This window comes from Eleutherodactylus coqui, chromosome 6 (genome assembly GCF_035609145.1).
Source record: "Eleutherodactylus coqui strain aEleCoq1 chromosome 6, aEleCoq1.hap1, whole genome shotgun sequence".
NCBI classification, from domain to species: domain Eukaryota; kingdom Metazoa; phylum Chordata; class Amphibia; order Anura; family Eleutherodactylidae; genus Eleutherodactylus; species Eleutherodactylus coqui.
This window is the reverse complement of record NC_089842.1, coordinates 11445905-11468028: the sequence shown is the minus strand read 5'-3', so window position 1 is coordinate 11468028 and position 22124 is coordinate 11445905. Positions and strand designations below refer to the sequence as shown.

Genomic DNA, 22124 nt, shown 5'->3' with positions numbered 1-22124 from the left:
TATAAGGAAAGAGAGGGGACACAAGAGCTTACAATCTATAAGGAAAGAGAGGGGACACAAGAGCTTACAGTCTATAAGGAAAGAGAGGGGACACAAGAGCTTACAGTCTATAAGGAAAGAGAGGGGACACAAGAGCTTACAGTCTATAAGGAAAGGGAGGGGACACAAGAGCTTACAGTCTATAAGGAAAGAGAGGGGACACAAGAGCTTACAGTCTTTAAGGAAAGAGAGGGGACACAAGAGCTTACAGTCTATAAGGAAAGGGAGGGGACACAAGAGCTTACAATCTATAAGAAAAGAGAGGGGACACAAGAGCTTACAGTCTATAAGGAAAGGGAGGGGACACAAGAGCTTACAATCTATAAGGAAAGAGAGGGGACACAAAAGCTTACAGTCTATAAGGAAAGAGAGGGGTCACAAGAGCTTACAGTCTCTAAGGAAAGAGAGGGGACACAAGAGCTTACAGTCTATAAGGAAAGAGAGGGGACACAAGAGCTTACAGTCTATTAGGAAAGAGAGGGGACACAAGAGCTTACAGTCTATAAGGAAAGAGAGGGGACACAAGAGCTTACAGTCTATAAGGAAAGAGAGGGGACACAAGAGCTTACAGTCTATTAGGAAAGAGAGGGGACACAAGAGCTTACAGTCTATAAGGAAAGAGAGGGGACACAAGAGCTTACAGTCTATAAGGAAAGAGAGGGGACACAAGAGCTTACAGTCTATTAGGAAAGAGAGGGGACACAAGAGCTTACAGTCTATAAGGAAAGAGAGGGGACACAAGAGCTTACAGTCTATAAGGAAAGAGAGGGGACACAAGAGCTTACAGTCTATGAGGAAAGAGAGGGGACACAAGAGCTTACAGTCTGTAAGGAAAGAGAGGGGACACAAGAGCTTACAGTCTATAAGGAAAGGGAGGGGACACAAGAGCTTACAATCTATAAGAAAAGAGAGGAGACACAAGAGCTTACAGTCTATAAGGAAAGAGAGGGGACACAAGAGCTTACAGTCTATAAGGAAAGAGAGGGGACACAAGAGCTTACAGTCTATGAGGAAAGAGAGGGGACACAAGAGCTTACAATCTATAAGAAAAGAGAGGGGACACAAGAGCTTACAATCTATAAGAAAAGAGAGGGGACACAAGAGCTTACAGTCTATAAGGAAAGAGAGGGGACACAAGAGCTTACAGTCTATAAGGAAAGAGAGGGGACACAAGAGCTTACAGTCTATAAGGAAAGGGAGGGGACACAAGAGCTTACAGACTATAAGGAAAGAGAGGGGACACAAGAGCTTACAGTCTATAAGGAAAGAGAGGAGACACAAGAGCTTACAGTCTATAAGGAAAGGGAGGGGACACAAGAGCTTACAATCTATAAGGAAAGAGAGGGGACACAAGAGCTTACAATCTATAAGGAAAGAGAGGGAACACAAGAGCTTACAGTCTATAAGGAAAGAGAGGGGACACAAGAGCTTACAGTCTATGAGGAAAGAGAGGGGACACAAGAGCTTACAGTCTATAAGGAAAGAGAGGGGACACAAGAGCTTACAGTCTATAAGGAAAGAGAGGGGACACAAGAGCTTACAATCTACAAGGAAAGAGAGGGGACACAAGAGCTTACAGTCTATAAGGAAAGAGGGGACACAAGAGCTTACAGTCTATAAGGAAAGAGAGGGGACACAAGAGCTTACAGTCTATAAGGAAAGAGAGGGGACACAAGAGCTTACAGTCTATAAGAAAAGAGAGGGGACACAAGAGCTTACAGTCTATAAGGAAAGAGAGGGGACACAAGAGCTTACAGTCTATAAGAAAAGAGAGGGGACACAAGAGCTTACAGTCTATAAGGAAAGAGAGGGGACACAAGAGCTTACAGTCTATGAGGAAATAGCAGTGAAACAATAGGTAGCAGTGGTCCGACCGTTTTTATATACATAGGGTGGTATACATAAAGCTCTCCAGTTGCTATCTGTATATACAGATATGGGGTGTATTAGAGTGTATTGGGGTGGGGGATACAGTGATCAGGTTTGGAGGGAGAATGTAGAAGAGGGATACATGAAGAAGAGGTAGATGTATATTTAGAGCTCGCTTATAACTGGATATTGATGAATAGCCTGATTGTCCAGGGTAGAGCATTCCACAGAACTGGTGCAGCTCGGGAGAAGTCTTTAGAGATGGGAGGTACAGATTGTAGAAGATGTTGGGGTCCTTTTTACATGGGACAATTATTGTTCAGTGAGTGAAGGCAGATGAATGACTGCCTGTTTAACGGGCTGATTGTCGTTTGATTTCTATGCCTGCATAAATTGAACTAAAGCAAGTGAATTATTGTTTGTCATTCAGTCGCTGCTAGTGTTGGCACTGGACAATTATCATTCAGTTTCACATAATCCAGCAAGAATCTAAACAATACGTTCATTGTAAGAGGGGCCTCTGAGATGATTAACTGAACAGAGAGCACGGGTACGGTGGTGGACAGAGATGATGGAAGAGATATAGAGCGGTGCAGGGCTGGGGAGAGCTTTATGGATGACTGTGATGAGTATAAATTGTATTCTGGAGGCTGGTCCTGAACTGGCACACCCCAACAAGTTGGCAGATGAGGGGGATGCCATTACAGGATTAGCATTGCTGCAGCACAAAATTCCAGGGGGGTGTCTGTTCTAGTAAGAAGGGGAATAGGAGCGCAGGGCAGGCTAGACAGGTCCTGGTAGCGGAGAGTCACTTATTAGGGGAACAGACAGGGCAATCTGCCACAGAGACTGGTATGTTGTTTTCCTGGCGCTTGAGTTCAGCGCAACACTACTGAACTAGGATGTAAACTTAGTGCAAGGACATCCAATGTAGTATTTTCTGAAATACTTCCTGCACCACTTTCCACACCAGAAAGACAGCGGGAGATTAGGGAGGTTAACAAGTGGCTCAAGAGTTGGTGTAGAATGGAGGGGTTTGCGTTCCTCTAGAACTGGGCTGACTTTGCTGATGGCTACAGGTTCAACTATAGGGATAGGTTGAATTTCAGTTGGGAGGGGGCAGCTGTGCTGGGGGAGAAGATGGCTAGAAGGTTGGAGGAGTGTTTAAACTAAGGACTGAAGGGGAGAGGGACCAGAGAGATAGGGGGGAGATAGTATAGACAGTGATCTGGGACTAAATAAAAGAAATGGGGGTGAAGCATTAGGAGGGGTTAGTACCGTTAGAACTGGCAGAATAGTTAGTAGGGATACATGTAATATAAAAAATAACCAAAACCTTCTAAACTGTATGGTGACTAATGCTAGGAGTCTGACCAATAAGATTGATGAACTGGAAATTATAATGTCTGAGGAAAACCATGATATAGCAGGAGTAACGGAGACCTTGTTGGTTTATAGCTGTGACCGGGTGGTGAACTTACAGGGTTACAGTCTGTTCAGAAGAGATCCTAAAAAACGGAAATGGGGAGGGGTTTGTCTTTATGTAAAATTCTGTTTAAAGCCCACATTACAGGAAGAGGTATGGGACGAAGATGAACATGTGGAGTCTCTATGGGTGGAAATACATGGAAGGAAAAAGAACAATAAAATCCTCATAGGGGTTTTCTATAGATCACCAAATACAACAGAAGCTACTGAAAATCTAGTATTGAAATAAATAGATGAAGCAGCAAATCACAACGAGGTAATTATTATGGGGGGCTTTAACTATCCAGATATAAAGTGGGAAGCGGAAACCTGCGGATCTTATAAAGGTAACAACTTTCTGTCAATTACTAAAGATAATTACCTTACGAACCTTGTACAGGACCCGACTAGAGGGACGGCCAGTTTGGACTTAATATTAACCAACAGACCTGACAGAATAACAAGGGTGCAGGTCAGGGGGCACCTGGGAAATAGTGGGCATAATATAATACATTTCAACTTGTCCTTCAAGAGAGAGTTTTATAGGAGAGTAACGAAAATACTAAACTTTAGGGAGGCCAAGTTTGACAAGAGATGCCCTTAACCTTATTGACTGGGATAATCTCTTCAAAAATAAGAGTACGGACAATAAATGTGAAACGCTTAAAAACATCCTAATTACTTACTGTGAGCGGTTCATACCTTACAGGAATAAAAGGGTTAGGAATAGAAGAAAACCAATGTGGCTCAATAAAGATGTAAAGGCGCAATAAACAGCAAAAGGAAAGTGTTTAAACTACTAAAACAAGAAGGCAGCGAAGAAGCACTAAAAACCTACAAGGAAAAAATAAAAATGTAAAAATCAGATAAAAACAACAAAGATGGAGACGGAGAGACTTATTGCCAAAGAGAGTAAAACTAACCCAAAACTGTTCTTTAACTGTATGAATAGTAAAAAGATTAATACTGAAAGTGCTGGCCCTTTAATAAATAATGTAGGAAAAATTGTAGAGGGTGGTGAGGAGAAAACAAATCTATTAAACAGTTTTTTCTCCAGTGTATTATGAGAGGAAAATAACATGTCAGATGAGATGCAGAGTGATAAAGTAAACTCTTCACTAGATGTCACTAATGTAACCCAGGAAAAAGTGCAAAGCCGCCTTAAAAAGATTAAAATAGAAAAATCGACGGGTCCCGATGGCATACACCCCCGGGTTTTGAGGGAATTAAAGGGGTTGTCTCGAGGCAACAGTGATTTTTTTTTTTTGCCCAGTCCCCCTTCTTAAGCATACATTACTATGCACCAGTGTAAATGGCTTTTAAAGCAGGTTTCTACTCACAGTTCTTGTGTTTCATCAACTTATAAAACGTTTCCCAAAGATGGCCGCCGATTCTTTTCCCAAGGATGCACTGCGGTTTTCTCCCATGGTGCACCGCGGGTCTTCTCCCATGGTGCACCATGGGCTCTGTGCGTTCCATTGCCGATTCCAGCCTCCTGATTGGCTGGAATCGGCACACTGATGGGGGCGGAGCTACACGATGACGCGTAGAAGGGGGCGGAGCCAAAACACCGCTCGTGCCCGGGCGAACCAGAAGAAGAAGACCCTTCTGTGCAAGCGCGTCTAAAAAAGCAAGCAGACAGCGAAATTAGACGGAGCCATGGAGACGAGGACGCTAGCAACGGAGCAGGTAAGTGAATAACTTCTGTATGGCCAATATTTAATGCACGATGTATATTACAAAGTGCATTAATATGGCCATACAGAAGTGTATAACCCCACTTGCTTTCGCGAGACAACCCCTTTAAGTAATGTGATATGCAGACTCTTGTTTCTCATATATAAGGACTCAATAGTGATGGGGTCTGTTCCACTGGATTGGCGCATAGCCAATGTGGTGCAGATATTCAAATGGGGTCAAAAAGTTAACCTGGAAATTACAGGCCGGTAAAGGCCCATTTAGACACAACGATAATCACTCAAAAGATGTATTTTAAGTGACTTTTGAGCGATAATCGTTGTGTCCCTTAACAGCACCAGGTGATCGCTCAAACATTTAATGATCACTTTGCACCCCGAGCGGGGTACACAGAAGACAGGCGGGGTCGCTTGTCTTCTGCATCCAGCTGTTCTCTGCTCGGAGCGCCTAGCTGTAAACCCCTTAGTGACGAAGCCTGTTTGCGCCTTAGTGATGGAGCCAAATTTTGGAAAGCTGACATGTGTCACTTTAACATAGCATAACTCCGTAAAGGCTTTGCATATGCAAGTGATTCTGACATTGTTTTTTCACCACATGTTGTACTTCATTTAGGTGGTAAAAATAGACCAATATAATTTGTGTATATTTATTAAAAGCGCCAATATTGGGAAAATTTTGAAAAAATTGTGTTTTTTTCACATTTTCAACTGTAATATCTCAAATATGTGCAAACATACTGTACAAATTTTTGCTAAGATATATATTTCCATCTGTTTACTTTATTCTGGAAGCACATTGGAAAAACTTTTGTTTTTTTTTAACCAATTAGGAGACGTACAAATTTAACATTACTTTTCCGCATTTTGAGGAAAACTTTGTTTTCCTGCACCAAGCCAAGATTGCAAAGGCTCATAGGTGTCAGGATGATAGATACCCCCACAAATGACCCTATTTTGAAAACTACACCCATTAATGTCAGGAGTATTTTGACCCCACAGTTTTTTTCAGAAATTAATGCAATTTATAGGAGAAAAAATAACATTTCACATTTTTGCAAACATGTCATTTTAAAGACATATTTGTTTTCTATAGTGCACATGAAAATGAGGAGTGACACCCCAAAATGGATACCCCCGTTTCTCCCGTGTTCAGAAACATACCCATTGTGGCCCTAATCTTATGTCTGGATGCACAACGGGTCCCAAAATGAAAGGAGTAGTCGGTGGCTTTCAGAACATAGATTTTGCTTGCAGACCTTTTAGGCCCCATTGCCCACTTGTAGAGCTCTTGAGTGGCCAAAACCATAGAGAACCCCCACAAAGTACCCCATTTTGAAAACTAGACCCCTTAACGAATTTATCTAGAGGTTTACTGCCCATTTTGACCCCACAGTTTTTGAATGAATTCAAGAAAAGCAAAAGGAAAAAATTATGATTTTCCTTTTTTGTAGCCAAGAGCAGGGAGATTTTAAATTACCCTGGCAATCCACGGCTTTTGCGCATGGGTCTGCCGTTTTGGCAACAGGTGTGTGCAGAAGCTGTGGTAAGGTCAGCAGATAAATCCAGGGGCCTTAAGTACATAATTTCATCCTCCCTCATGGATATGATCCGTTAGGGGAGAGGAAATGTCAGCTTTTAAAAATTTTTTAAAACTTTTTTAAACTTTTTTTTTTTTACTTTATATGATCACCGTTATCCATTGGATAACACTGATCACATCCCCGGTGACATCTCTCTGCTCCTGGCTTCACATGGTAGCCAGGAGCGTAGGGATTTTGAATTTCCCGGGGCCTGAGCCCCTCTGTGCGCACGCCTGATGATTGACGTCGGGCGCGCATGCGCAGAATGGGAGTTCAGGTCCCGGGGGACCAGAACATCGCTGAAGACCCGGGGTGAGTATTTTCACCTCCCCTCATGGATCCGATCCATGAGGGGAGGTGAAACTAACTTTTTTTAGACTTTTTTTAACAACTTTTTCGCGATCCCCACTATCCATTGGATAGTGGCGATCAAGGACCCGGGGACCGCTCACTGCAGTCCCTGGTGACATATTTTAAAATTACCGTGACTCCCGCCCTTCTGCGCATGCACGTGAGATCATTCGTCTGGCACGCATGCGCAGAACATCAGCACCAGGTCCCGAAGGACCCCTACGCTGCATGACACCACAGACAAGGCGGGTGAGTAATTTCAGCTGCCCTGATGGATCCTATCCATAAGGGCAGCTAAATCTTTAACTTTTTTTAGCTTTTTTTTAACTTTATTGCGATCCATTGGATAGCGCCGATTGCATTCCCGGGGGGTACTACCTGCAGCCCAGGATGACGGCTCCATGCTGTCGGCTACCTGCGGGCACCGACAGCATCGAGCTGTCACATCTTCAGCCAAGAGGGCTTTAATCCAAAGAGGATGTATGTTTTTACATCCTCTAGGATTAAAGCCCACTTAGCTAGGACGTAAAAAGGCAATCGGACCGTCACTAACAGGTTAATAACTATGTATCAATATGTCAGGGGTCAATACAGACATTGGGCCTATTATTTATACCCAGGACTGTGATTGTAACAAGGGGGTGACCTTTATGTCTCGAAAAAAGAAGGTTTCTACACAGACATAGATGAGGTTTCTTTACGGTAAGAGCAGTGAGACTATGGAGCTCTCTGCATGAGGACGCGAGGATGACAAACTCGATAAAAGAGTTGACGAGGGGCCTGGATGCCTAGCTATAATCATTAATTACATCAGAAGGGTCGGTGATCAGGGAATTATTCCGATTGCCAGATTGGAGTCAGGAAGGAATTTTTTCGTTTAAATGAGGAAAATTGGCTTCTACCTCATTATGTTTTTTTGCCTTCCTCTAGATCAGTGGTTCTAAACGTTTTTCAGCCCAGCGCGCCCTTTAGGTATTGGGATGGTGGCCAGCATCCACCGAGCCTTACTAGTTTAAACTCAGTCAAAGTTTACCTTGTTCACAAAGTTAAAAGTACAAATTAAAATACTGAATACTTTTTTTGGAAAGTTTGATAGTCTTTAACAGATTAGCATTAATTGTGGAAGCGTCTCTAAAAATTACCATAGACGTATTTAAGTCCTCTAAATTTTAGCTGCTAAATATATAAAAACAGGTTAATGCGGATACAATAATAAATAGGTTTTATTGCAGAAGATAATTTTTTGGGGAAGTAAGCAATAATACCATTTTTTATTATCATTCGTACGTATCATAGAAACGTACAATTTATAAAGAAAATGCAAGATACACATTAATCCTTAATGGTCAGAAGAATAATTAAAATACAAGAACAATGAAATTTGACTAATAATAAGAATGTTTGCCACAATCAATCTGTGTCATTAATGGCTGCCTTGGGCCTGATGAGTGGTCCCCAATTTTGCGATATCTGGTTCTATCTTTATCAACCACAGTCTCAATTCGCCCCTTGCACATAACTGAAGTTTGTTTCACGCTTTTGTCAGGAGCTGCTGAACCACGCTGAAGCCCCTCTCCACTAGGCACGTAGATGGAAAAGCTAACACGAGCAACTTAACTTCTTGCCACAGGATAGGGAATTCTTCACTTTCACCCAAAAGCATTCATAGCCACATTGTTGGAAAAATGCTTGGCTTTCGCTATCGTGTTTCATGTCGATCAACTGTACTTGTAATCTGGGATGAAATTCTCCTGCGTCTGCTGAAAATGCATTGAGTACCCACGTTGGTATCTCAAGAGTACATAGATCATGAAACCTAGTTTGCATTCTTCCTTGACTTGTTTGAGGTGTAAGCAAAAAACGTCTAAGTCTGCATCTTGAAGTTTGTCTCCATCTTCGCGTCTTCATTTCTTGAAGACCTAGAAACTGACAGAGCTCGCGTCGACTCAGGTTATTGGTATGAAGGTCCAGTTTTGCAATGAAGGAAGAGATTATACCTTTAGCCTTAATGAAATTCATTTTGTCTCCTCATAGCTTTGTGTTGACCTTGTTGAGTTTGTCAAATATGTCTGCGAGATAGGCAACGTCAAGATGTCGTAGTTCGATTGCATCACAAAGGCTTGGGTCAATCGTCCGAAACTTGACTACTGTGTCAAAAAGTTCGCAGAAGCGTCATAAGCACTTTCCTCTTGACAGCCACCTCACTTCGGAGTGTAGGAGTAGACATTCAAATTCCTCGTCATGGTCTTGACAGCTCTTCTGGAAAAGACGTTTGTTCAAAGAGTGCGCTTATATCTTATTAACCACATTAATTATATAGCGCAGAGAATCATGCAATCTCTCACATAAATGTTTAGCAACAAGGTGCTGTCGATGGATCACACAGTGGACTGCCATTATGCCAGGTTTAGCAGATTTTAAATGGGCTATAAATCCGCAATATCGACCAATCATGGATGCAGCTGTCAGTTGCACCAGCAAGTACATTTGTTAAAGGGATGTTTCTTTCTTGGAAAAATGTTTCCACTCTTTTGTATATAGAGGAGCCTTCGTATCGGTGGTTAAATATCTGGTCAACAACAGTTCCTCCACTACCTCTTCATTCCGTTTTAAGGAAATGAACGTAAGCTAGAACAATTCATTGTCTCTAACTGTTAACTCATCAATTTGCTTTACAAATTCTGTGTTCTTTAACACGTCCAAAAGCGTTTCTTCCACATCAGCAGCCATCTTGTCAATTCTTCTTTAAACTGTGTCATTACTCAAAGGAATGGATTTCACCTTGGCACGCGTGTCAGGCCCCAGCATAGTACTGACAATCTCTTTAACTCCTGGTAACACAAGTGTTTCCCCAATAGTATATGATTTGCCACATTGTGCTATTAATACAGACACTTTATAGGAAGCAAGGAGGCTTTTGTCAGCATTGAGAGCAAATTTTACAAATATCTTGCCTACGGTGCTGCGGTTCTCAAACTTTGACTGTAAACCTTGGAAAAATGAAATAAGGTTACCCACTTTGTCTGAATGCATTTTTGCAAGGTGATCACTCAGTCTCAAAGGTTTCATAGCTTCATTCCAAAATGCCTGTTCACAAACGAGGCACAAGGGAAGCTGTCCGTTTGTAGAAGGGATGAATCTATATTTCAAGTATTCATTTAAATATTGACAGCATTTCTTCTTCTCAGTCATTTTTATAAAGTATGCTTTGGGAACACACTGCTTATGTCGCTCTATCATATAATGATGTATGACTTTTATATCTCCATGACTCCGCTACAGATCAATCACACTGGATAACCCGCTGTATTCCATAGTGCCGCTGATTGGCTGGAGCTTTCAGTTGTGTGGGTCTCTGGGAGTTGTAGTTTATATCAGTGTGCTGAAGACACTTGGCGTCACTAAGACTACAACTGTCAGAGACCCAACAAGTGAAAATTTGAAGTGGTTCCAGCCAATCAGCGGCATTATTTAATACAGCGGGTTAGGTTGTGCTGTAGGTTATCCAGGGTTATAAAGTGTGATTGATCTGTAGCGGAGTCATGGAGTTATAATAGTCATACATTATATGATAGGGGCGCGCAGGCTGCACACAACTGCATTACATGGAAGTGATTCATATGGACATAATTGCCTCGGTTTTCGTCGGTTTCAGATTTCACTGATTGTTTTCGGACGGATTATCGATAAAAAATAAGATATCACTACTAATTTTTAGAGAAATGTAGTTACTAAACAAAAAAAAATTAACAAAGCAAATGCAGAACGCCCGCCCCCCACCTACCACCCCTTTTATATTTCAACGCCCCCCTGCCACCGCCCCCTTGAGAAGAATGCCCCCACGGGGCAATAACGCCTACGTTGGGAACCACTGCTGTAGATTATTAGGGGTAATAGGCTGAACTGCATGAACATATGTCTATTTTCGGCCTTACATACTATGTTACTATATTAGTAGTCAGGATGGGAATGGATCAGGGTGACGATAAAGAGTTTTTGATGATTCCACAGTAAGAAAAGGGTGGATTCTGGAGATGTTTGAGGTGTGGGTGACATGAATGAGTAAACGAATAAATATAGGAGGCGAAGGAAAGATTGATAGCACATATCACTCCGAGACAGCAAGTGTGCTGCTGAGAAGTGATGCAATAGTAAATGGGGTGCGGGGCTGGTGGTATTGGGGGCCCGACATGGTGACACTTTCCTTTTTATTGTCCTTTCGGTATGGAAAGAGAAAGGTGATAAATGTGCATCCACCAAGAGGAAGCGCTGGGGGTCATTTCAAGGTTATTCACTGTACGTGTTCACATGAGAAGAAAGCCGCACAAAGACGTTAGCGCTGCTAGAAGACGGAGATCTGCATATTGCTCCTCAGAAATAAACACTCCGGGCCGCGGCACTTTCTTATGCGCTGCTCTTACAGAAATGTCATTTTCTTCCCCAGCAAAAGCCGCTCCACCAGAGAGATTTACAAGCCAAGCGGATCTGTTGGAATAAGAAATTAGCACTTTTAATTGTCAGGCGGAGGAGCAGAGATCCAGCGGCTGTCGCTCATGTCGGGTTTTATCTGCACGTGGGGAGATAAATCACTTTCCACAGACTAATAATCTTTCTAAAAATATCGAGGGGCTTCACATTGTCTACGGGGAAAAGAGGAAACTTTGCATCAGCAGGATATGAGCTATCGGCAGGCCCCCCGTTTGGCTGCAGTAAGGGGTCTTACAGAGCAGCTTACAGGGCCCGGAAGCAGTAAAGTTAGGATGGAGGAATCTCTTTTACCTTATGCAACCTTTCCAATCTTATTTGTAGCATTTTGCCTTTCTGGGCGGAGCTTCATTAAATGTGACTATTTATTCCAGAATGACTTTTGTTCTAAATGGAAAAAGGGTCAATAGCAGCAGATTAAAGTTACTTCAGGTTGCTCACCCTGTTTTGGAGAAAATATGTGTCCTTTGACCCCAGCAAAGGCGATCCCAAGCTGATCCCCTCACAATTAAGCCATGCCTCTAACCACGATCTCTGTCCATCTGCCCAATTCCATTCCACCCAATCTAGGCATGGATTTTTTTGCTGTCACTTTTTGTGGGTTCTATCGGACTGGGTATGAACGGAGATATTCTAGGCATTGCTTCTAAAGGAGAATATCTCTTTACATACATAGTCCGACAGAACCTGTACAACGTTTTAGTAAAGATCCATAGGCTGTATGCTCGGGGATTTGCAGTATGCATGAGCCCTACCTCCATCCCTTCGAACTGTCCGGGATTGGGTTTGACAGTACCAGATTTTAGGGGCTGTACCAGAAGGCAAGTGGAATATTCCAAATTCCACTGCAAGGCTCACGCTCCAGTAACTTCTCCAGCAGCAGGTGGAAAGTAATCTACATCCCACTGTAGTCCACTCTCTTCACCAGTTCTCAGTGTTTTTAAAGAGGGGAAAGATTCAGCTTATGCCAAATCTCTGTTGCAGGACAGTGGGAAGACATAGAAGAATGTGGGGCCAAATAGGAGGCACTATAACAAAATTGGGTCACAGAGGGGACATTATTAAAAAATGGGGTCACACAGGGGGCACTATAACAAAGTGGGCACTCAGAAGGGGCACTATAACAAAGCAGTAACACAGAGGAGGTACTATTACAAAATGGGGGCTCTGTAACAAAGTGGGGTTAAAGAAAGTACACTGTAACAAAGTGGAGTCATAGAGGGGACACTGAAACAAATTGGGATCACAGAGAGGGCACTATAACAAACTGGTGTCTCAGAGGGGGCACTGTAACAAAGTTGGGTCACAAAAGGAGGCACTGTAACAAAGTGAGATCATAGTGCCGGCACTATTATGAAGTGGGGTCACAATGAAGGCACCGTGACAAAGTGGGTTCACAGAGGGGACACTGTAACAAAGTGACATCACAGTGCAGGCACTATAACAAAGTGGGGTCACAGAGGAGGCACAGTGACATGATGAGATCATAGTGCAGGCACTAGAACAAAATGACATCACAGTATAGGCACTATAACAAAGTGAAATCACAGTTTGTACACGATAACAAAGTGGGGTCACAGAGGAGGCACAGCAACAAGGTGGGGTCACAGAGGGGGCACAGTGACAAAGTGAGATCACAGTTTGGGCACTATAACAAAGTAGGGTCACAGAGGGTGTACTATAACAAAATGAGATCACAGTTTGGGCACTGTAACAAAGTGGGGTCACAGAGGGGGCACTCTAATAAAGTGAGATCACAGTGCGGGCACTATAACAAAGTGGGGTCACAGAGGAGGCACTGTAATAAGGTGGGGTCATGGAGGGGACACAGTGACATGCTGAAATCAGAGGGCGGACGCTATAACAAACTGACATCACAGTGCGGGCACTATAACAAAGTGGAGTCACAGAAGGGGCACTGTAACAAAGTGGGGTCACAGAGGGGGTACTATAACAAAGTGGCATCACAGCGCGGGAACTTTAACAAAGGGTCACAAAGTGGGCACAGTGACAAAGTGAGATCACAGTGCGTGCACTATAGCAAGTGGGATCACAGAAGGGATACTATAATAAAATGAGATAACAGTGCAGGCACTGTAATAGAATGAGATTACAGTGTGGGCACTATAACAAAGGTCACAGAGGAGGCACTGTAACAAAGTGAGATCACAGAGGGGGCACTGTAGGGCCTCCTGTCCACGCGTGTAGTGATATCTGGCGGCAGATCTCCGCAGCGAGATCCTATTTGACTCCCGCGAGCGGAGAATCGCCATGATTCTCCTCTCGTGGACAGAGGGCTGCGCTTTCCATAGCGTTCACTGCGTTAACCATGGCTGGATTATCGCTGCGGATAACGCAGTGAACAATCGCCCATGGACAGGCAGCCTAAAAAAAGTGGGGTCACAAAGGAGGCACTATAACAAAGTGAGATCACAGTTTGGGCACTGTAACAAAGTGGGGTCACAAAGAAGGCACTGTAACAAAGTTGGGTCACAGAGGGGTACTATATCAAAGTGACATCACAGTGCGGGCATTTTAGCAATGTGAGGTCACAATGCAAGCACTGCAACAAAGTGGGATCACAGAGGAGGCACTGTAACAAGGTGGGGTCACTGTAACAAAGTGGGGTCACAGAGGGGTTACTATAACAAAGTAAGGTCACAGTTTGGGCACCATAACAAAGTGGGGTCATAGAGGAGGAACTGTAACAAAGGGTGGTCACAGAGGGGACAATTTAACAAAGTGAGATCACAGTGGGGGCACTATAACAGAGGGGGGGTCACAGAGAAGGCACTGTAACAAAGTTGGGTCACAGAGGAGTACTATATCAAAGTGACATCACAGTGCGGGCATTTTAGCAATGTGAGGTCACAATGCAAGCACTGCAACAAAGTGGGATCACAGAGGAGGCACTGTAACAAGGTGGGGTCACTGTAACAAAGTGGGGTCACAGAGGGGTTACTATAACAAAGTAAGATCACAGTTTGGGCACCATAACAAAGTGGGGTCATAGAGGAGGAACTGTAACAAGGTGCAGTTACAAAGGGGGCACAGTGACAAAGTGAGATCACAGTGCGGGCACTATAACAAAGGGGGGTCATGGAGGAGGCACAGAAAAAGGGGGGGTCACAGATGGGGCACAGTGACAAAGTGAGATCACAGTTTGGGCACTATAACAAAGTGGGGTCACAGAGGGGGCACTGTAACAAAGAGAGATCACAGTGCGGGCAATATAATAAAGTGGGGTCACAGGGGAGGTACTGTAACAAGGTAGGGTCATGGAGGGGGCACAGGGACATGTTAAAATCAGAGGGTGGACAGTATAACAAAGTGAGATCACAGTTTGGGCAGTATAACAAAGCAGGGTCACAGAGTGGGTACTGTAACAAGGTGTGGTGACAAAGGGGGCACAGTGACAAAGTGAAATCACAGTACGGGCATTATAAGAAAGTGAGGTCACAGAGGAGATACTGTAATAAAGTGAGATCACAGTGTGGGTGCTATAACAAAGTGAGGTCACAGAGAAGGCACTGCAACAAAGTGGGGTCACAAAAGCAAGCATTGTAACAAAATGAGATCACAGTGTGGGTGCTATAGCAAAGTGGGGTCACAGAGGAGGCACTGCAACAAGGTGGGGTCACAGAGCGGGCACAGTGACATGATGAGATCACAGTGTGGGCTCTAGAACAAAGTGACATCACAGTACGGGCACTATAACAAAGTGAGGTCACAGAGGGGGTACTATAACAAAGGGAGATCACAGTTTAGACACTATAACAAAGTAGTGTCACAGAGGGGGTACTATTATAAAGTGAAATCACAGTGCGGGCATTGTAACAAAGTGCGGTCACAAAGGGGGCACTGTAACAAAGTGAGATCACAGTGTGGGCACTATAACAAAGTGGGGTCACAAAGGAGGCACTGTAACAAGGTGGGGTCGTGGAGGGGACACAGTGACATGTTTAAGCAGAGGGCGGACACTATAACAAAGCAGGGTTAAAGATGAGGCACTGTAACAAAGTGGGGTCACAGAGGGGACACTAACAAAGTGAAAGCACAGTGTGGGCACTATAACAAAGTAGGGTCACAAAGGGGGAAGTGTAACAAAGTGGGGTCACAAAGGAGGCACTGCAACAAAGTGGGGTCACAATGGAGGCACTATAACAAAGTGAGATCACAATGCGGGCGCTATAACAAAGTGGGGTCACAGAGAAGGCACTATAACAAAGTAGGGTTACAGAGGGGGTACTATAACAAAGTGAGCTTACACTGATGGCACTATAACAAAGGGTCACAGAGGGGACACTGTGACAAAATGAGATCACAGTGCGGGCACTATAACAAAGTGGGGTCACAGAGGAGGCATTGTAACAAGGTGGGGTCACAGTGTGGGCACTATAACAAAGTAAGATCACAGTGCGGGCACTATATCAATGTGGGGTCACAGAGAGGGCACTGTAACAAACTGAGATCACTGTGTGGGCACTATAACAAGGTGGGGTCATAGAGAATTCACTGTATCAAAGTGAGGTCACAGAGGGAGTACTATAACAAAGTTCGTCTACATTATCAATTAATGGTTAGTCAAATTATCTTCACATGGCGAAAATTCCGACTGCTCTACTTTCACTACTAGCAGGCTTTCTGTTAAGATCATTCCAAGAGCAGAATGAACAATCCTAAAGGAGGTGGGTTGGGATAATGTGACTATGCCACTAGGGCGGTGTGCTATCAGCGGGGGCAGAGGTCAGTTCTGGACATTCTAGTGAAGCTGTGAGAGATTCCGCCTGTGAGGGACTCAAGTGGCTTGGTGATACTAGACTTGTGCCCTGGAGAGGCTCTAGATGAATCAAGGAGGTACTGAGAGAGATGTCAACTGGCACACAACCTGTAGCAGATGGTTGGCTGTCCTGAGGTCTGTAGTGTACCTTGATTGGTTTGGTCCTGTGATGTAGTGTTTGAGCGGTGCATGGAAGGAGGGCTTAGATGAGGAAGGGCTTTTTGAAATACAGCCCAAAATTGTAGCCACCCTCCTCCTTTTTTTAACAGAAATTGGGTTGAAAAGTTGAACTGTAAGTAATTGTGACAAGCTCTTAAAAGTGGTGTGAATATAACACCATTAGAAGGCATCTGTGAAGCAAAAACTGACATGAGCGAGAGAGCTGCAACCGCTGTACTCTGAAGACTGTGCAAGTGGTTGTGTTCTAGAATGTTTAAGTATGAGTGCCACGTGGAGTGAAGTGCAACCATCAAGCTTACTGAACCCTTGTAAACTGCAACTATCAAGTGAATATAGAAGAAGTAAAATTATCTGTTGTAACTATTGTACATTGTGACAGTGTCTTTCTATTGTCTCAGTTACTTGCTCATATTCATATAGGCCATGAAACAGACCATGAAATTTGGAGCAGTTTATGTGCAGAAATTTCCTTAGTGTTTTCCTCAGCGGTGATTTAGCTAGCTAGTTTATAATCGTTCTGCTCTTCTTGTAAGGGTGAATTCACATGGTCGAGTTTCATGAGCAAGATCCGCCCGATAGTGATATGGACGGAACTTGCGCATCATAATAACATATTGATTTCACTGTGTTTATTCACATGAACGATGTTGCAAGATTGAAAAATTACTGCATGTCTTATTTTTGGGCGATTTGGACATTATTTCCTTGAAGAGCTTTATAAAAATTGTATTTGCATGCCTGTGTAGTTATGTCTGCCTCTCCTATATATTAGGACTAGCTGATATACCTGGCTTCACCTGAGGTAACTCAGTAGAGGTGTTTACCTGTTGTTCGCATTGAAAATTTCATGAAGTCGTGGTTACTTCTTGCGAACCGAGGAATAAAATATGTATACACATAGAGGAGCATTAGATTCTCCTCAGGCTGCATGTACCGATGTCTGTCTGCAGAATGTGCCACCCCTCCCACTCTCCTCACTTTTTACCCTTGAAGGTAATGCCCATTGATATTCAAATTTACCCCCAGACTGGAGAATTCTCCTCAGTATATGCACATAGAGGTGAGGTGGATTCTCCTTAGTATATACACATAGAGGTGAGGTAGATTCTCCTCAGTATATACACATAGAGGTGAGGTAGATTCTCCTCAGTATATACACATAGAGATGAGGTGGATTCTCCTCAGTATATACACATAGAGATGAGGTGGACTCTCCTTAGTATATACACATAGAGGTGAGGTAGATTCTCCTCAGTATATACACAGAGAGGTGACATAGATTCTCCTCAGTATATACACATAGAGATGAGGTGGATTCTCCTTAGTATATACACATAGAGGTGAGGTAGATTCTCCTCAGTATATACACATAGAGGTGAGGTGGATTCTCCTGAGTATATACACATAGAGGTGAGGTAGATTCTACTCAGTATATACACATAGAGGTGAGGTAGATTCTCCTCAGTATATACACAGAGGTGAGGTAGATTCTCCTCAGTATATACACATAGAGGTGAGGTAGATTCTCCCCAGTTATACATATAGAGGTGAGGTAGATTGTCTTCAGTATATACACACAGAGGGGAGGTAGAATAACCTCAGTATATACACACAAAGGTGAGGTAGATTCTTCTCAGTATATACATATAGAGGTCAGTTAGATTCTCCTTAGTATATACACATAGAGGTGAGGTAGATTCTCCTCAGTATATACACAGAGAGGTGAGGTAGATTCTCCTCAGTATATGCACACAGAGATCAGTTAGATTCTCCTCACTATATACACATAGAGGTGAGGTAGATTGTCTTTAGTATATACACACTGAGGGGAGGTAGAATGACCTCAGTATATACACACAGAGGTCAGTTAGATTCTCCTCTATATATATACATAGAGGTGAGGTAGATTCTTCTCAGTATATACATATAGAGTTCAGTTAGATTCTCCTCAGTATATACACACAGAGGTGAGGTAGATTCTCCTCAGTATATACATATAGAGTTCAGTTAGATTCTCCTCAGTATATACACACAGAGGTCAGTTAGATTCTCCTCAGTATATACACACAGAGGTGAGGTAGATTCTCCTCAGTATATACATACATAGAGGTGAGGTAGATTCTCCTCAGTATATACACACAGAGGTGAGGTAGATTCTCCTCAGTATATACATATAGAGGTCAGTTAGATTCTCCTCAGTATATACACATAGAGGTGAGGTAGATTCTCCTCAGTATATACACATAGAGGGGAGGTAGATTCTCCTCAGTATATACACACAGAGGTCAGTTATATTCTCCTCAGTATATACACATAGAGGTGAGGTAGATTCTTCTCAGTATATACACACAGAGGTCAGTTATATTCTCCTCAGTATATACACACAGAGGTGAGGTAGATTCTCCTCAGTATATGCACACAGAGGTCAGTTAGATTCTCCTCTATATATACACATAGAGGTGAGGTAGATTCTCCTCAGTATATACATATAGAGTTCAGTTAGATTCTCCTCAGTATATACACATAGAGGTGAGGTAGAGTCTCCTCAGTATATACATATAGAGTTCAGTTAGAGTCTCCTCAGTATATACACATAGAGGTGAGGTAGATTCTCCTCAGTATATACATATAGAGTTCAGTTAGATTCTCCTCAGTATATACACATAGAGGTGAGGTAGATTCTCCTCTATATATACATATAGAGGTGAGGTAGATTCTCCTCAGTATATACATATAGAGTTCAGTTAGATTCTCCTCAGTATATACATATAGAGTTCAGTTAGATTCTTCTCAGTATATACACATAGAGGTGTGGTAGATTCTCCTCAGTATATACATATAGAGTTCAGTTAGATTCTCCTCAGTATATACACATAGAGGTGAGGTAGATTCTCCTCTATATATACACATAGAGGTGAGGTAGATTCTCCTCAGTATATACATATAGAGTTCAGTTAGATTCTCCTCAGTATATACATATAGAGTTCAGTTAGATTCTTCTCAGTATATACACATAGAGGTGAGGTAGATTCTCCTCAGTATATACATATAGAGTTCAGTTAGATTCTCCTCAGTATATACATATAGAGTTCAGTTAGATTCTTCTCAGTATATACACATAGAGGTGAGGTAGATTCTCCTCAGTATATACATATAGAGTTCAGTTAGATTCTCCTCAGTATATACACATAGAGGTGAGGTAGATTCTCCTCTATATATACACATAGAGGTGAGGTAGATTCTCCTCAGTATATACATATAGAGTTCAGTTAGATTCTCCTCAGTATATACATATAGAGGTCAGTTAGATTCTTCTCAGTATTTACACATAGAGGTGAGGTAGATTCTCCTCAGTATACACACATAGAGGTGAGGTAGATTCTCCTCAGTATATACATATAGAGTTCAGTTAGATTCTCCTCAGTATATACACACAGAGGTGAGGTAGAGTCTCCTCATTAAACAATTTTTTTCCCTAGGCTTTAAGATTCTTGAGAAAAGAACTATGTCATGTATTGTGAATTTTCACAGTTTTTCACACTTAGAATTGAATATTGAAATTTCAGCCCCTTTAATTTTCTTATTAGGACGTAAAGAATGATCGTGGCAAATTTCATGTTTGTGTGGTTTAGATGTGTGTCATTAGTTACATTACATAGGGGTCACTTACTTTCGCACTTAGAATTGAATAATCAATTTTTATTTAGGACCTAAACAATGGTTGTGCTAAATTTCACGTTTGTCTTATACCGCGAAGTTAGAGACTTAGATTAGGCAGACTAGGAGCCTTGCTTCACTCATTAGGAGAGCTTTAAACTAGAACAATATGGGAAGGGAAGTGAAAGGCCAGGTAAAAAATATACAGCTAATTAATACATTTGAGATCCTCGCTATTAGAACTGGAAAGAAAGAACAAAGACAAAAAAATTTTAGAAGGCAAGTAGAGGAGCAAGAGACCCCGATCACAAACTAACATGTTTCTACACAAATGCACAGAGCATGGGAAACAAACAAGGAGAATTGGAGATCCGAACATAGGAAGAGAAATATGATGTCATCGGCATCACGGAAACTTGGTGGAATGATACACATGATTGGATACAAGGCTTGAAGGATACAATGTATTTATAAGACACAGACCTAATAAAGGGGGAGGAGGTGTTGTGTTGTATGTTAGGATAACATTCATCTCCACAGAGATTCCAACTTCAGAGCATGGGAGTTCTGTAGGAACTGTTTGGGTAAGAATACAAGGAGAGAACAACAGAAAGGATATTTGTTGGGAATCTCTCCGGTAAAAGTAATGGATCCAACAAATTCTTATCCGCTCTTGCTGACAGCTTTATCTTACAAAAGGTACAAGAGAAAACAAGGATCTCTGCTATCTTGGACCTAAATCTTACTAAAAGCCCATTTAGACCCAACGATTCTCTCTCAAAGCCGTCTATTGAGCATGAACCATTGGGTCTAAATGCACCGACATCGTGCAGTTTTCATTAACGATTCACTCATCATTGTCTTTCAGCAAGCTGGAAGACAACGATGAGCCTTATCAGGAACGCACACTGAGTTCTCAGCGGGATACCGCTGATACTATTGATTCAGCTGGTATCCCACTTGGAGAGCACAGCAGGAGTATGCAGAAGACAGTGCTCCAGCTGTGTTCTGCATACCCCACACGGAGCGCTCAGCTATATACCAGCTGTTTACCAGCTGAGCACTCTGAGAAGACAACAGCTGTATGCAGAAGATAGGGGTCTCGCTTGTCTTCTGCATGCAGCGTGAACCTTCATTTACACACTTATGCAAAGTGAATGCTCAAAACTATCACACAAACTGCCGTTTGAGCAAATTTTCAGCCATCATTTTGCCTTGTGAATGCACACAACACTTATCGCTCAAAAGATGTCTTTTGAGCGACTTTGGAGCGACAATCGTTCTGTCTAAATGGGCCTTAACAAGAAGGGAATGGTTGAGGAAGTAAGGGTGGCTGGGACCTTAGGAGGCAGTGATCATGCTATCCTTGAATTTTGGATAAAAAGGGGAGGAAGACCTGAGAAGACTCAGACCTCAAGGTTGGATTTCAGAAAGGCAGATTTTAATGAACTCAGAAAGGGTAGGAAGAATCCAATGGCTGGATGTTCTTAAGGACAGAAATGTCCAAGAAGGTTGGGAAATGTAGCAAAATGAGATTCTCAAAGCATAATCATTAACAATCCTTAAAAGAAGGAAGAATGGGAAACATTTAAAGAGACAGGATGGATGAACACAGAACTTGTACAAATGTTAAAAACAAAGAAAAATATGTTTATCAAATGGAAAGAGGGGGAATATCTAAAGAAGAATATAATGGGGTCTGCAGAAACTGTAGGGCAAGTATCAGAAAAGCTATAGCTAATAATGAATTGAGGCTTGTAACCGAGGCCAAAAGCAATAAAAGAGGATTTGGGAGGTATGTCAAAAGCAAAAGAAAAGTCAAAGATGCTATTGGATGCTTGCAAGATGAAAATGGTGAATTGGTTAAGAATGATGTTAAGAAGGCTGAACTTTTAAATTCCTATTTTGTATCTGTTTTCTCTCAGAAAGGAGATGGAACATGAACTGATCTACACTGTGCTATTAGGGGAATAAAATAATGCAGCATATCTTTAAACAGAGAAATTGTGAGGGAACACT

General features: G+C 42.4%; 1 protein-coding gene across 1 annotated transcript in view; it reads left to right on the top strand.

Moving 5' to 3' along the window:
* The window catches only part of EPHA8 (EPH receptor A8), a 60006-nt gene that overhangs the window by 5683 nt on the left and 32199 nt on the right, over positions 1-22124 (top strand). The window lies entirely within an intron of this gene.